General features: G+C 45.6%; 1 protein-coding gene across 14 annotated transcripts in view; it reads left to right on the forward strand.

The window, feature by feature from the left end:
* The window catches only part of auts2a (activator of transcription and developmental regulator AUTS2 a), a 316,198-nt gene that overhangs the window by 259,487 nt on the left and 42,326 nt on the right, over positions 1-14,385 (forward strand). The window lies entirely within an intron of this gene.

Here is a 14,385-nt window from a genome sequence, read left to right on the forward strand (position 1 = left end):
CACGTCTCTTTGTGCTGCTGTCACAAGCGCAGTAAGCACTGGAAGAGATGGCAACGCGGTAATAACGGAGAAGATGCGTTTGTTTGTTAAGACAGCTCGGGCTCTCCAGGCGAGGGCATTGCTGGATTTGTCTTCTTTTTTTCTTTTCTGTTTATGTAGGAAAAATTCAAAGCTGCCATTCTTTGTCAGATTTGAATCACTTGTGAGCAAAGCTGACAAAGAATGGCAATTAATATCTGATTACTGTTTCAATGTAAAAATGGGACGTCATGTGTAAAGGTCAAGCTTTGCTCGAGTCGCACCGCAGTCTGCTCATAAACCTTTTGCAATTTTTTGTGATGCAGTAGCTCAACGGAATAAAGCAAAAATATACGTTTGGTGAAGGCCAGGTTTAGGCCCCATGCACACGGTGCAGCTGACAAGGGTCGAGTGAAATGCTCATCAAGGGTCAAATAATAGAAGGTGAGGATTAAGTGTACCAGTGAATCCATGTTGCTCACATGCACCTGGCTACGTGTTGTTTTGTTTCATCATCATTGGCTGAATGAAGCACTCTGGCTCATAAAGCCCATTAATCACTATGAATACGGCCTTTCAAAGTGACATTGCACCGGGCCGTTCGTGTCGGTGCCGTTTCTCGTGGCACCTGTCATCATAGCACTCTGCACATTCGCACAGGGGGGAGAGGCCGCACCAGGCATTTTGCTTTTAATGAGTATAGCGCTGAACACACGCGTTCCCCCGTCATTGCTCTAAAGAGCTTGATTGCAGATGCCGACGCTTCCGATGACAAAAACGACATCTGTGAACATCTGCTTTGGAAATTGAAGCTGGCCTTGGAACGGAACATTGACTTTGTTTTCCGTCTTTGTGGACCAATTAGGGCTAACAGATTTACACAGCCAGATCAATCTGAAAACAATAATGGCATTGCTGTTATTTCTCTCATTTGATAGCTGTGTGGCTCCATTGTGTCCATTAGCATTACAGAACAGCACGCGCCCTGACCTCCAACATCTTCCCTCCATCTCATGCACATCCCCGGAGACGTTTTTCTTCCTTTAATCTAGCGAACACACAAGGCCATGTATGTGTGTGTGAAAGAGTGTGTTTTTCTCCCTTGCTTCTCCTCTCAGGCATCCCTGCTACAGTTAATTAACAGTTATTAGTGTTAGCGCAGAGCACCGGATAAGATGTCACAAATCATCAAGTCTCTAGGTGCAGTTCCAGCAATTAAGAGCTCTGTCGCACCTTCCCTCTCCACAATCATTTGGTACGCATCCAGATTCCTTTTTAGACCTGAAAGAACTAATCAAATCATTTCTGCTCAGAGATTCTGTCATTATTTCAAGCCCTAACCATGTGAGACTCCCAACTTTTGATTGCACTTATGTCCTGCTGGCCTTTGTAAACCCAGAGATAAGGAAAGATGTAGGTACAGTTAGAAAGTGTTGCTCAGTCAAATGCCTGTGCATGATGTAATGATGTGTTTTTAAAAATGTTATTAAGAGATGGGGCATCAGATTAGGAGTGTTTATTTGCTCATTTTAATGCTGGCTGTGACTTCTCTGCTGCGATCAATTTGTCATCCCTCTAAATGGAAACTTAATTGCATCCGTCTGAAGTAGAGACCTTGAATCGTGCTTCTTGTTGTTTTCAGCAGCCAGTCCTTGCCCTAGCTTTTATTTATTTCCTTTCTTTTGTGCTTGATATATAGTCTGGGCTCTTACCGTCCTAGGCCCAGAAGTGTTACGCAGCAGAGTGCTACTCAATGGTGCCAAAGGTTAGCTCTGTTAAATGAGCAGTAGTCACTAGATAACTTGCAAGTATTAGTATTAACGCTTATGAGGAAGTCGGAGGTGTTGAAACAAACGTGTTGCGTGTCATTTTGCCTTCGTGTGACGCTGCGCTGCACTTAAAAAGACTTTAGAGCAGAGTGTCCAAGGTCAGCGCAGTGCGTGTACGGGCTAAGTAGGCCATGGCAGTTTATCAAATGTAAAATGGTAAAGTCTGGAAAAGCTCAGTTTGGCCTAAAAATAGCAACATGACAACAGAGTTTTAGGGCCAAGCTGGTCTGGTCAGACAGAGAAAACACAAACTTGGAAGGGTTGCTAGATTTGTGCGACATTAAATGGGTGACAATGAACAGATGCAAGGATACACATGAGGCGGGTATGTAGTGTTCAAAGACAGTTGATCAGGTAGTTTCACTTTAATCTGCACTTTTTTCTCAAAATAATCATTTGAATTTAATATTGAAATATTGACTTGCCGTATTTTTTGGACCATAAGGCGCATTAAGCGAAACAGTCAGATGAGTCAAACTTTACTCAACTCATTCTTCTTGCTTCCTCCACTTCTGTACCATTGATTCATTAATGCTGAATTCTCTGGCAGCTGCTCTATTCCCGTGTTGTTGCAGTATATTAATGACTAACCTCGTATTGTGGATGGATTATCTCACTTGTTCTCCTGACTAAAGTTTGGTCCGTTTACAGCATCCTGCCATGCGATTGCATTTGTCCATAACCATCGGGAACCTTCACGTTAACTTTTATCGAGTGGAAAAAAGTTAGCGTTCATCCTCCAGCTTCACTGTGTTTATGCTATGCTAACATAGCTGTGTCGCTAGCGATCACGTAGCACATCATTATATACCAGCTAGCCCAACTTCAGTAACCCTACAAACGTCACTGCTGTTTAGTTTTCTGTCTTCATTTATGTTGGAAGTGATAGCAGAGCTGTACGTTTGAATGTTTCAGAAATCTCTCAGTCAGGACATGCTATATCATGTTTAGGTGGAAGCTAGCGAGCTAACTTCCTGCTAACTTCTAACTCTGTTAAATATAATAAATTCTGTTTTCATGGATGCCTGGATGTTAAACTTAATAGTTACACCTGGTAAAGCAGCAACGCTGATCATTTTATTAAAGATGAAAGAATTTAGACAGTCGTACTGTTTAAAAAGAATTTAGAATTTAGAAAGAAAACATTTTTTGATAGATTTTTGAGCGCCGTGTACCACATAACATCGATTCGAGGTCAGTAAGCACAACCAGAATTCTTACATAAGGCACACTGTCGATTTTTGAGAAAATTAAAGGATTTTAAGTGCGCCTTATACTGCAGAAAATATGGTAATCCTCTGTCATAGTTTCTGTTCTTGAGAGAAAAGCATGAACTACTACAGCAGCTAATGATATCCTTGCTGTTATCCTTTTACGTACAACTAATGCTCAACTAGTGTGAAATGCATTTTGGTGTGAGTCCTGATTTTATGTTGCGAGAAAGTGGCGGCTATCACTTTTCACCCGGCCTTTACTCAGTAACTTTATAATTCAGGGTTAGCCATCACCAGGCAGGCTGCAGATGACTGTACTGAAGGGTCATTTAAACCCTCTTTTGTAGCAGTCTTTAGAGTGTGATTACAGTTGAAACACTAAGAAAAGGTGATACAACACTGACTAAAAGTGATGAAAAATGCAATGAAAGAGCAGACCCACAGAAGCCTGTAACTCGTTAATTTATGTGTCTGAGTAAATCCAAAAGGAAATGTAAAAAAACCCCCCAAAAAACAGAAAAACTAAAATCAAGATGGCAAGCTACGGAAAAAACAATTTACATAACTGAATTTAAAGACAACAGAAATATTGTGGTGAGCTGCATACAGATATGAGTCTGTAATATGGCAATAGGAAGAGTGAAGAAATATAATCACCAAACTCCCTGATGCTGGAAATGTAATTATAGAGCAGGTTAGTCTGATGAATTCACTACTTTTCAAATCAAATCAAATCAAATCACCTTTATTGTCACATCACATGTGCAGGTACACTGGTACAGTACATGCGAGTGAAATTCTTGTGTGCAAGCTTCACAAGCAACAGAGTTGTGCAAAATACAATAACGTGCAACAAGCAAAATATAAAAATGGTTAATCTAAAAAGTAATAAATATATGTACCATATATAAAGGTATATACATTACTGAATGTGTGTACTAAATATGTTTTTCTACACGTGTGTGTGTGTGTGTGTGTGTGTGAGTGTGTATATACATGTTTTACAAATGAAATAGAGTAAACAATAAAATAAGATATATAAAATATAAAATATACAGAGGTAGGTATGTGCAAAACAGTGGCATTAATGTACAGTATGGAGTGCATAATGTTGAAGTTCCAGTAGTGAGGGTGAGGTGTCTATGACGTGTTCAGCAGTCTGATGGCCTGGTGGAAAAAGCTGTCTCTCAGTCTGCTGGTACGGGACCGGATGCTGCAGAACCTCCTTCCTGATGGAAGTAGTCTGAAGAGTTTATGGCTGGGGTGACTGGAGTCCTTGATGATCCTCCCGCTTTCCTCAGGCACCGCTTCCTGTAGATGTCTTGGAGGAGGAAGCTCACCTCCAATTATCCGTTCAGCACACCGCACTACTCTCTGGAGAGCTTTGCGGTTGTAAGCGGTGGTGTTGCCATACCAGGTGGTGATGCATCCAGTGAGGATGCTCTCAATGGCACAGCGATAGAAGGTCCTGAGGATGCGGGGCTCATGCCGAATCTTTTCAGTCTCCTGAGAAAGAAGAGGCGCTGCTGCGCCTTCTTCACTGTCTTGTTTATGTGTACTGACCACGTAAGATCCTCAGCCAGATGTACACCAAGGAAGCGGAAGCTGCTCACTCTCTCCACAGCGGCGCCGTTGATGGTGATGGGGTGTGTACTCCTCTGCACCTCGGAAGTCCACTATCAGCTCCTTTGTCTTTGCGACGTTGAGGGTGAGATGGTTGTCTTGACACCAGTGGGTCAGGGCGCTGACCTCCTCCCTGTAGGCTGTCTCATCACCGTTGGTGATAAGACCCACCACTGTAGTGTCGTCCGCAAACTTCACAATGATGTTGGAGTTGTTAGTGGCCGTGCAGTCGTAGGTGTAGAGTGAGTACAGGAGAGGGCTCAGTACACACCCCTGTGGAGCACCAGTGTTCAGTGTGATGGGGGATGAGGTGGTGCTGCCCAGTCTGACCACTTGGCGTCTGTCAGACAGGAAGTTAAGGATCCAGCTGCAGAGGAGCTGCTCAGTCCTAGATCCTGCAGTTTCCTGTCCAGCTTCGAGGAACGATGGTGTTGAATGCTGAGCTGTAATCTACAAACAGCATTCTCACATACGTGTCTCTCTTCTCCAGGTGTGACAGGGCAGCATGGAGTGTCAGGGCTATGGCATCATCAGTGGACCTGTTGTGGCGGTATGCGAACTGTAGAGGGTCCAGTGAGTCGGGTAGTGCGGAGCAGATGAAGTCCCTGACCAGCTTCTCGAAGCATTTGCTCACGATGGGGTCAGGGCTACAGGTCGCCAGTCGTTCAATGATGAGATGGTGGAGGATTTGGGTACAGGGACGATGGTGGCCATTTTGAAGCAGGCTGGGACTACAGACAGAGAGAGGAAAGGTTGAAGATATGTGTAAACACTCCAGCCAGCTGAGCCGCGCATGACTTGAGGACGCGGCCGGGAATCCCGTCCGGACCAGTAGCTTTGCGTGGGTTCACTCTCCTGAAGTACCTCCGCACATCCTCCTCAGACACAGTGTGCGCACTGACGTCATCCGCGGTGCGCACACTGTCCGGTCTCCTGGTGTTCGCTGTGTCGAATCTAGCGTAGAATACGTTTAGATCCTCACACAGAGAGGCCGTGGTCTGCGGTGTGCTGGTTTTCCTCTAAAGTCTGTGATCGTGTTTAGTCCCTGCCACATACTCCGAGGGTTGTCAAACTGTTGCTCCACCCTGTCCCTGTACTCACGTTTGGCTGCTTTGATCGTCTTCCGGAGTTGGTAATGTGCGTGTTTGTAGTCCGATGTGTTCGCGGAGGCAAAAGCGGTGCTCCGTGCCGCTAGCGCCGTGCGAACATCTCCGTTAATCCAGGGTTTTTGATTTGGGAAGGATTTAACTGTTCTGGATGGGACGACATCTTCCACGCATTTTCTGATAAATCCACAGACTGAGTCTGTGTATTCATCGATGTCTTTAGCAGCCACGTGAAACATTTCCCAGTCCGCGTGATCAAAACAGTCCCGCAGCGTAGACTCGATTGGTCCGACCAACGATGCACCGCCCTCAGGGTTGGAGCTTCCTGTTTCAGCTTCTGCCTGTAGGCGGGTAGAAGCAGGATGGAGCGGTGATCTGATTGGCCGAATGGGGCGCGGGGAGGGCTTTGTACGCATCCCGGAAAGAGGTGTAGCAGTGGTCAGAAGCCGGTCTCCACGAGTGTTGAAATGGATGTGTTGGTGGAGTTTTGGTGAGACTTTCTTCAGGTTACCCTTATTAAAGTCCCCGGTCGTGATAAACGCCGCCTCTGGGTGTGAGGTTTCCTCACTGCTGATCGCGCTGTACAGTTCCCTGAGTGCTCGGTCAGTGTCGGCTTGTGGGGAATGTAAACAGCCGTAATAATCACTGCTGTAAATTCCCTCGGTAGCCAGAATGGCCGGCACTTAACCATCAGGTACTCCAGGTCCGGTGAGCAGAAGGATTTGACCGGTGCACGTTCGCATAATCACACCAGCTGTTGTTGATCATGAAACACACACCACCGCCTCTGCTTTTCCCAGTAAGCTCCTGTGACCTGTCCGCGCGGTGCACAGAGAACCCCGGTAGTTGTACTGCGGAGTCCGGTACCTTGTCCGATAGCCAGGTTTCTGTGAGGCAGATCACGCAGCAGTCCCGCATCTCTCGCTGGAATGAGATCCGTGCCCGAAGCTCGCACAGCTTGTTCTCCAGAGACTGCACATTAGCCAGTAATAAGCTGGGTAACGGTGGTCTGTTAGTGCGCCGTCTCAGTCGAACCAGAACGCCAGATCTTCTCCCTCTGCGTCGGCGTTTGCGGCCTCCACGGGCCCAGAACAAAGGCGTCTCAGGTGAGATGAATGGGGGTCTGCAAACGGAGGTCCGTGTTGCAAAACTTGAACTCCGGAAAGTGATGAGAAAGTCCGTCTTTTATGTCCAGTAAGGTTTGTCGGTCGTACACAAGGAGACATGTGCTACTCGTGAAAAAATAAAGAAAAAGTAAAATTAAACACAAAAAACAGCTGTTGCTTGGGGGAGCTCGCGACGAGGCTGCCATACTCGGCGCCATCTTGACATCTTTTAGTATACAATCTAAACGGCTTCATTCTCATCCAGATACACAGCAAACTGTACAAATACACGAGAAAGAGCTGCTCCGGTCTCAGGTCATCCTTTGTTTTTACTCTTTAAAGCCTGCTTTAATTCCCTACATAAGGGTGGTAAAATGCAGCTATTTGTGTTCCCTGAAAATCTCGAGAACAAATATTTGCTCTTGTTCGGGGCACGCTGCCAGCTTTGTTGTTGGCTTTCGGTGTGGGAGGCAGTTAGCGTGTTTCTTGCTCTTCGGCGTCCAAATTCTTCCTCCCAGGGGTCGGCTGCTGTCAGGTGTCAGCAAAATAATCACGAGTTAACAGTTGTTCGAAATGACACAAGAGCCGCCATCGATCAGCAGTCATGAATCATCAGCCGAACAGAACGAGACAGGCAGTGTGTTTTGGGAGGAAAGAAGAGCAGAGGGTCATAGCTCAGTGCAGACAGGCTGCTGATGTGACCGGACCGGCCAGTCGTATCTCCCCGGTTTTCATTAAAGCAGAAGATGAGATCAGGGAAGTGCAGGCAGAATGTGTCTTTAGGTTGTGTGGAAGTGTGCGTTTGTGTACTGTATGTCTGTCGACGTGCGCGTAGGTATCTTGCAGTGTGGCTGTATTAGCAACAATGATAGCTATCACTGCTGAGAAGGGTGATATCGGGTCTCGCGGCTCCTGGGGGGCGTTATTATCCTGCAGTGATGTGGACTGAGGGGTCAGACTCTGACACACATGCATACACACAGAGATACTCCCTTGCACACACACAAGCGGCTTTGGCATTCAGGCAATGAAAAATAAAAACGAACATACTGGCTTGGTACAGTATGAGACCACGCATCTGCACCGTGTCTCAGTGTGCACAGGCACTCATAATAGCATATTATTAGGATGAAGCATACAGTGATAGCTATATATAATCTCTTTAATCAGTCATTTTGAGATTGAGTTGAGTGCTCTGTGAAACAGAACAAAGATAAAACACATAAGAGTACAAAGGATGTTACAGATAAATATGCAGAAGAACAAATGTTCCACATTAGTTAATTGTTTATGTTCACCCAGCAGAATCAGACTTTCAAGTATGAATGTCCTTGAAAACTATTTTAACTCATGTGGTGCAAAGTAATCTAGTTAAATATTTAAATCCAGTATGTTTCACTTTATAATATACTCTGTCATCATTTTTGCCAAACTCAGAATAACAAAACTAGACTGGCCAAACCGACAACAATTGTGTGATAAAACACAAACTGTTCTTTGCTTCACACTGAAACTCACTATATCACATGGTTTGAGTGTAGTGTTGAACGGGTTTTATGGCTTTTTAAAGAAATATTAGCATAGCGTGCGTAAGACCAAGACAGAAGGCTGCACACAACCTGGCTCTCTTCCATCTACCTGAACTTTGAATCCTTGGTGTTTCACTCTCTAATGTTGTCCTCTTAGTCTCTCACTCTGGCAGACTGTGCTCATACATATTGAACTTCACTATATCCATTAAGTCCTGGTGTAGTTCATCTCTTTCAAAAAGTTGGAAGTGTAATTTCTGCAGCGTGTACTTTCAGGATTAGCACAACTGTAAGTGTAACGTTTGCCTGTGTTTGGGTAGGAGACCTGGAGGTATAGAGGGCAGTAGAAGACAGACAGTGGAACTCTGATATCTGTCGTGATCAACATGAATATAGCTGGTAGTTAAAGGCAGTCACCTCCATCAGCACCTCCATCAGCACGTGCAGACACAATCAAAGTTTTATGCAGCCCAGCAGCAGAATTGAAAGGGCTACACCCTGCACATGTTGCATGAAATTATTAGTTTGCATGACTTCTTTTGCTTACTGGAGTAAGTAACTGATCAGAGTATATATATCTATATATTCACCACACGTACTGGAAAATCTGCTTTAAAAACAAAAAGTAACAACTTACACCTGAATGACCATCAGCAGGTTACTGCTGACTTTATCTCATTAATGATGAAGATGTTCACAGATTTACATAACCTCCTACCTGGATTACTATATACTATGTGCTGGTGGTGCCGCGATTCCACAGATGTTGTTCCGTAACCCTGCTTGGACTCTGGCTGAAGTTCCAGGAGTTCATTTTAAATGCTCTTTCTTAGTGTGTCTCCCTCCCTCTTTCTAATGAAGGTCTCATCAGAGGGTTAGTCAGACACTGAGGGAACGGTTTCATTTTCCCCTCATTACAGCAGGCACTGGAGAATCACGGCACTTCAAAGCTGCTTGATTGCATTATCAGGCATTTGGTGTAGCACAGGCGTAATCTATGCCATGTGACCAGGGAGCAGGGCCAACATTAGGCTGTTGGGCAGAATGCGAGAGAGTGGCTGCCGAGTCTGTACTAAATATGATGTTTACATTTTCTGTTATAGATCAATGTTATTGATCTGATTTAAAAGCCATATCCAAAAACCTGTTTACTTTATAAGGCACTGTATATGGTGGTTTTAACACATCAGATTTGTGGATTTTAAATCAAACAGTCGAAGTGTGATGGAAGTGCAGAGTTTCAGATTTAATTTGATTCAATCACCTTGAGGCACTAAAGACATAAAACATTATTACAGAGAAAATCCCACCAATCAGACGACTCCATCCCACTGTCCCCAAGCAGTTGGTGACAGTGGGAAGGAAAAACTCCCTTTTAACAGGAAGTAACCCCCAGCAGAACCAGACTCAGGGAGGCACAACCATGAAGGTCCAGACAGTCAAACAGGAAATGAAAGATTCCAAAGGTTTTTATAGCACGGGGGTTTTGGGGTGCGTGTGGGAGGATCTAATGCAGGTGTCCATTGCTCTACATAATGACATTAGGTAGAAACAACAGTAAATAACGTTAAACTGTAGATTATGAGCAATAAGTGTCTAAAGTAAAACGCTTATTGCATCCTGGAGGTCTTTTTTCTTTATGTTGGTGCTTTCAAAGGTCAAACTCTGACAATCTCTGTTTATCACTCTACCAATCATTATCAAGATTGTCTGCAGATAAAGAGCCATAAAAGAATTCTAATTATCACCATTTTAGGAACGGTAATTACGGGCATCATTAGCATCCATCATGGGGTTTAAGTGGGTCTACGGTCCACTAAATGAGTATTCATCCTCCTCTTTTTCTTTTTTTTTTCTCCTCTCCTTTGTTTTCTCACTGGAGTGCAAAGAAACAGTAGAGGACACTTTGTGGAGTCATAGCCAGCTTATACATGGATGTCTACAGGCCCACAGCGCCCTTCACCCTGCTATGGTTCACATCACAGAGATCACTGATGCCATGTTGGAATTTGAGTGCTCTCCTTTTCCTGTTATCTCAGTATAAAGTGTGGACAGTATATGGATTTATAGAATAAGGGTTCACGGGGACAGCTCTCAGCATGTCTAAGTGAACAGAAGAGGCACAGCTTGAAAGAAATAAAAGAACCGAGAAAAGTAGGTTACATTTAACAATCCCTGCTGATGGATATCCACCTAGTGTGCACGCGTTTGACGAGATGTAGCTCAGCCTCGGCACTGTGTTTGTATTCTGCTGTGGAGTTGCGCACAACATCTCAACCACAGCTTTCCTGCGGATGAATTAGTAATGCTAAAAGATTCCATTTCGTCTATCTAAATGCTGTGTGCTGCGCTCAACCTGGTTAATATAAGGAGCCACTCAATTTTTCATACCCACACCAAGTGTAGCCTTCAATTTAACATGCGCTTTTAATCCTGGGAGTGCTAAATTGCTTTTTAATGTCTAGGAACATGGTGTTTTCGGAGTAACTCGTGAAAAATGCATCAGCAGTATGCAGTGCAAATCAGATCCAGTGTTTTTTTCCTGCTTCTGCTGTTAGGGTAAAGAAACAAAGCAACACCGTGACAAAAAGGAGTGAAACCAATATGTTGTTTTGACACATCTGTCACCTCGGGTGTCTCAAGAGGGCACCTGCAGGCGACGTGTGCGACTGTGTTTGTGTGATGAATTGTGTGTATATTTTCGCACACATATAGTGTGGATATTTTTAATGGTATGGGAATGCATCAGCAGCATATAGCTCGTGAAGAAGCATACTAGGCGGTGAGTATGTCACATATGTAGCGTCTGCATGCCTCTCTCCGTGTGAATTCATGAGCAGTGTCAGGTGTTGTTGTGCCTGAAGCGCTACTGAATGACAGGTGCTTTCCTGGCCCGGCTAGATTCCCCTGCACGCCAGAGGCTTTAGTGCAGTCGGAGCCTGGACTCCCTCAAGCATGACTAAAAGACGCTGCTCTAATATCCCTGGTCAGAGAGTCAGTGAACTCGCTCTGATTGACTTCCTCGGGGCCAGCCAACTAAATGCCCTCTGTTGCCACGTAACAATGTGGCCATCGGAGCAGACTAATCAGTTGACAGCAAAGAAATACACAGCCGGAGGTGCTTCTGCCGGCAGCTCCATTCAAACTCTGATTGTCTCGGCTTGCAAACAGACTTTAAAAGAAAGACGCGATTAAAGCACGCGATGACAACTTTTCATATGCCATCGAGACAGTCAAGAATATGACGATGAGAAGGTTTCATATTTTGCTCAGTGTTGCAAAAATAACATGCTCTAGCAGTTTACAAAAATGTATCTATTAGCACGAAGCCTAACATGTATCGACCCCAAACTGTGGGCTGTCATATTGTTCATTCAGCCTTCATCTTATTTCAAGCTTTATTGTGTAACAAACTGTTTAGCCCTGTGTCAGTGGAGCCAGCAAAGACCCGGCCAAACCACAGTTTCCATCAGGGAATCTTGTTTGTTTACCTGTGCATCCGACCATGTGAGGTTGGGTCAAGATGTGTGTGGCGCTTTAGCTTTCGCTCTGGATAATCCTGTGCCTGTTGCTGCTGGAAATCCTCTTACAGGCTGCGTGTTTGTGTACGAGTGTCAGCAAGAGCCAGTGAGACAGACAGCAAGCTGTCCCACATCATCTTGTTGAAGCTTGGTGTTGGTAAACACGCTGCATGGTAAGCCCGACTGAGATGGCCACTGATGATTGGCCCCCACCGACACATGACCGTGGAGATCTGTGTCCGTTTCAGTTTTTAGTCACATGATCACACACGCTTTATGATCTCCACTGATGCGACTGCAGTGTCAAAAGCAAACTTTAAGGTGGATCTTTGACACGCTTAAATAAGACACCCATTTACAAAGTATCACACACGTTAGAGAGAGCACGCTCTGTCTGTGCCCTGAGAGACTGGGTCCACTCAAATAACCCCATGGTGAATGTTCTGCTGTCAGGCAGCCAGCGAGGCAGCCTCACAATGTGCACATTTAGGACCCAGAGCCTGACAGCGGCACTGAGTTTGTGGAGGAAAGCGTGGAATGTGTCCCGCAGGCAGACGCGGGCCGCTCTCAAAGGCATCTCTATTACAAGCGCACAAGCAGGGCCTTATGTCATGGTCACCAGTCTCAGAGATGCATTTCTAGACTGGTGCTCTGCACCGAGCCAGCACGCGCCCTCGTGGAAATCTACTGGCACATGCCACACTCCGCCTTGCTGCAATAAAGTCGCATCATTCACGTTTGTGTAATTTCTATTATCAGAACTTTTCACTGCGGGAGCAGAGCCGTGACCGCTTTGCTGAGATCCTAAAAGTGTCTTTGACAATAATGATCTTCTCTTATTTGATGTCATTGTGCAGTTAATAAGACTTCTTGTGAAGTCTCCCGTCAAACCCACCGTGCATTAACTGACACTAGATAGTCGACGCACGAGTTAGTGCCGAAACGCAGCTCTGCTCGGCTCCATCTCCAGCCGGTGGCCTTTTATCAACAGTGACGGATAAAGAGCCCTGTGATCATGTGAAGTACCAGGCACTAGCCTTGATTACCATCCCTGATGATAACACTGCATGCTAATCATTGTAAACATCATGTTGTGGCTTTGACACAGTTAGGCTTATCTGTAATTGGTGTAATTGTTACTAGCATTTAACAAGATCGTCTTCCAGATATGGAGAGTGCCAAAAGGGCCCGGGTACGGGAGAGGCTCTCTCAGATCTGCTTCGCTGATGGGTGCATTAGATCGACACTAACTTCCCTCTCTGTGCCGCTAATGAAAGGCAGCCACGAGCCAGAGCACAAATCTGATAAAAGGGTCTGGAGATGAGGGGGTCATGAAATATTTAAATATACAGGGCTTCAAAGCGGAAGAGGCCTCGCCTTTTTGTCAACAGACAGACCCCCTGCGGATCAGTTGTGGCCCCAGTCTCTGGCCCACCACCAGTTTCACATGTAGGTCACAAACCATCATCTCCTTTTTACACTTTTGGGACACCACCAGGGGAAAGGAGGGCATTCACTGACGAAATGGCTTGTGTCTCCAAACACACGCTTAGATGGACATACCCAGACATACATACAGAGTTCTCCTTGTTCAACCAGACTCCCGTGTTCTGGTGTTACACAGAGGGGCAATAAGCAGCAAAGGGGCAGTGAGGTCAGGGAGGGTATCCAAGCAGCGTCTCAGTGCATCCTGACATGTTAAAACACTCAGAGTCACATGATAGAGGCAGAAGATCCTCTGCAGTACACGTGCTCACTCACACAGTCTGCAAGCATAAGGCCCTGATCGCAGTGAGAGTTAAAGACGTGCAATTTGAAGAACTGTCCTTTTTAGGAGCTGCTACGAGCACAGACAGCAGATAGCCTGTCAGCCGCCGTCTGACAGGGAGCCTAAAAGCAAGGCTTTCTAGCTGTCTTCTCAATGTGGCGGCTCCCAGAATTGTCCCTCCTCGGTGACCTGCGAAGCACCTTGTGTTTACCTTTCATTTTTTTGTCTCAAAAGGGCCTAACGTCCAATTTCTCTCCATCCCATCATTCATCCTCCCAGCAGGGGATCTACTATGGGCAGAACAACGACCTCATTTATTCCGGGCCCTGCAAAATGCAATTAGAATCCCTTCAATGGCCAGGGGGCGTAGATGGAGAGAGAGGGGGACAACAACAAAACGAAAAAGAAGAAAGGTTGAGGATGGGCAGAGACCTCCCTGCTGTCTATCACGCTGCTGGCTTTTGATGTCCACGGCCCATCTCGTATCCCTCTAGAGAGCCTATCATCAGGCCCCCACTCTGGTGCTGTTGAGCATAGAGAGGCCCCTGGAGGGGCTTGTTTGAGTGGAGCATGCGGTTGCAAGCAGGGGGAGTGGGTGGGGCTTGTCTCCATCGGCGCCTGACAGAATGGTCTTGACGGAGCGTTTCAGAAGACCTAATCCCTCTGACCGT

The sequence above is a fragment of the Oreochromis aureus genome, linkage group 10 (genome assembly GCF_013358895.1).
Source record: "Oreochromis aureus strain Israel breed Guangdong linkage group 10, ZZ_aureus, whole genome shotgun sequence".
Classification (NCBI taxonomy): domain Eukaryota; kingdom Metazoa; phylum Chordata; class Actinopteri; order Cichliformes; family Cichlidae; genus Oreochromis; species Oreochromis aureus.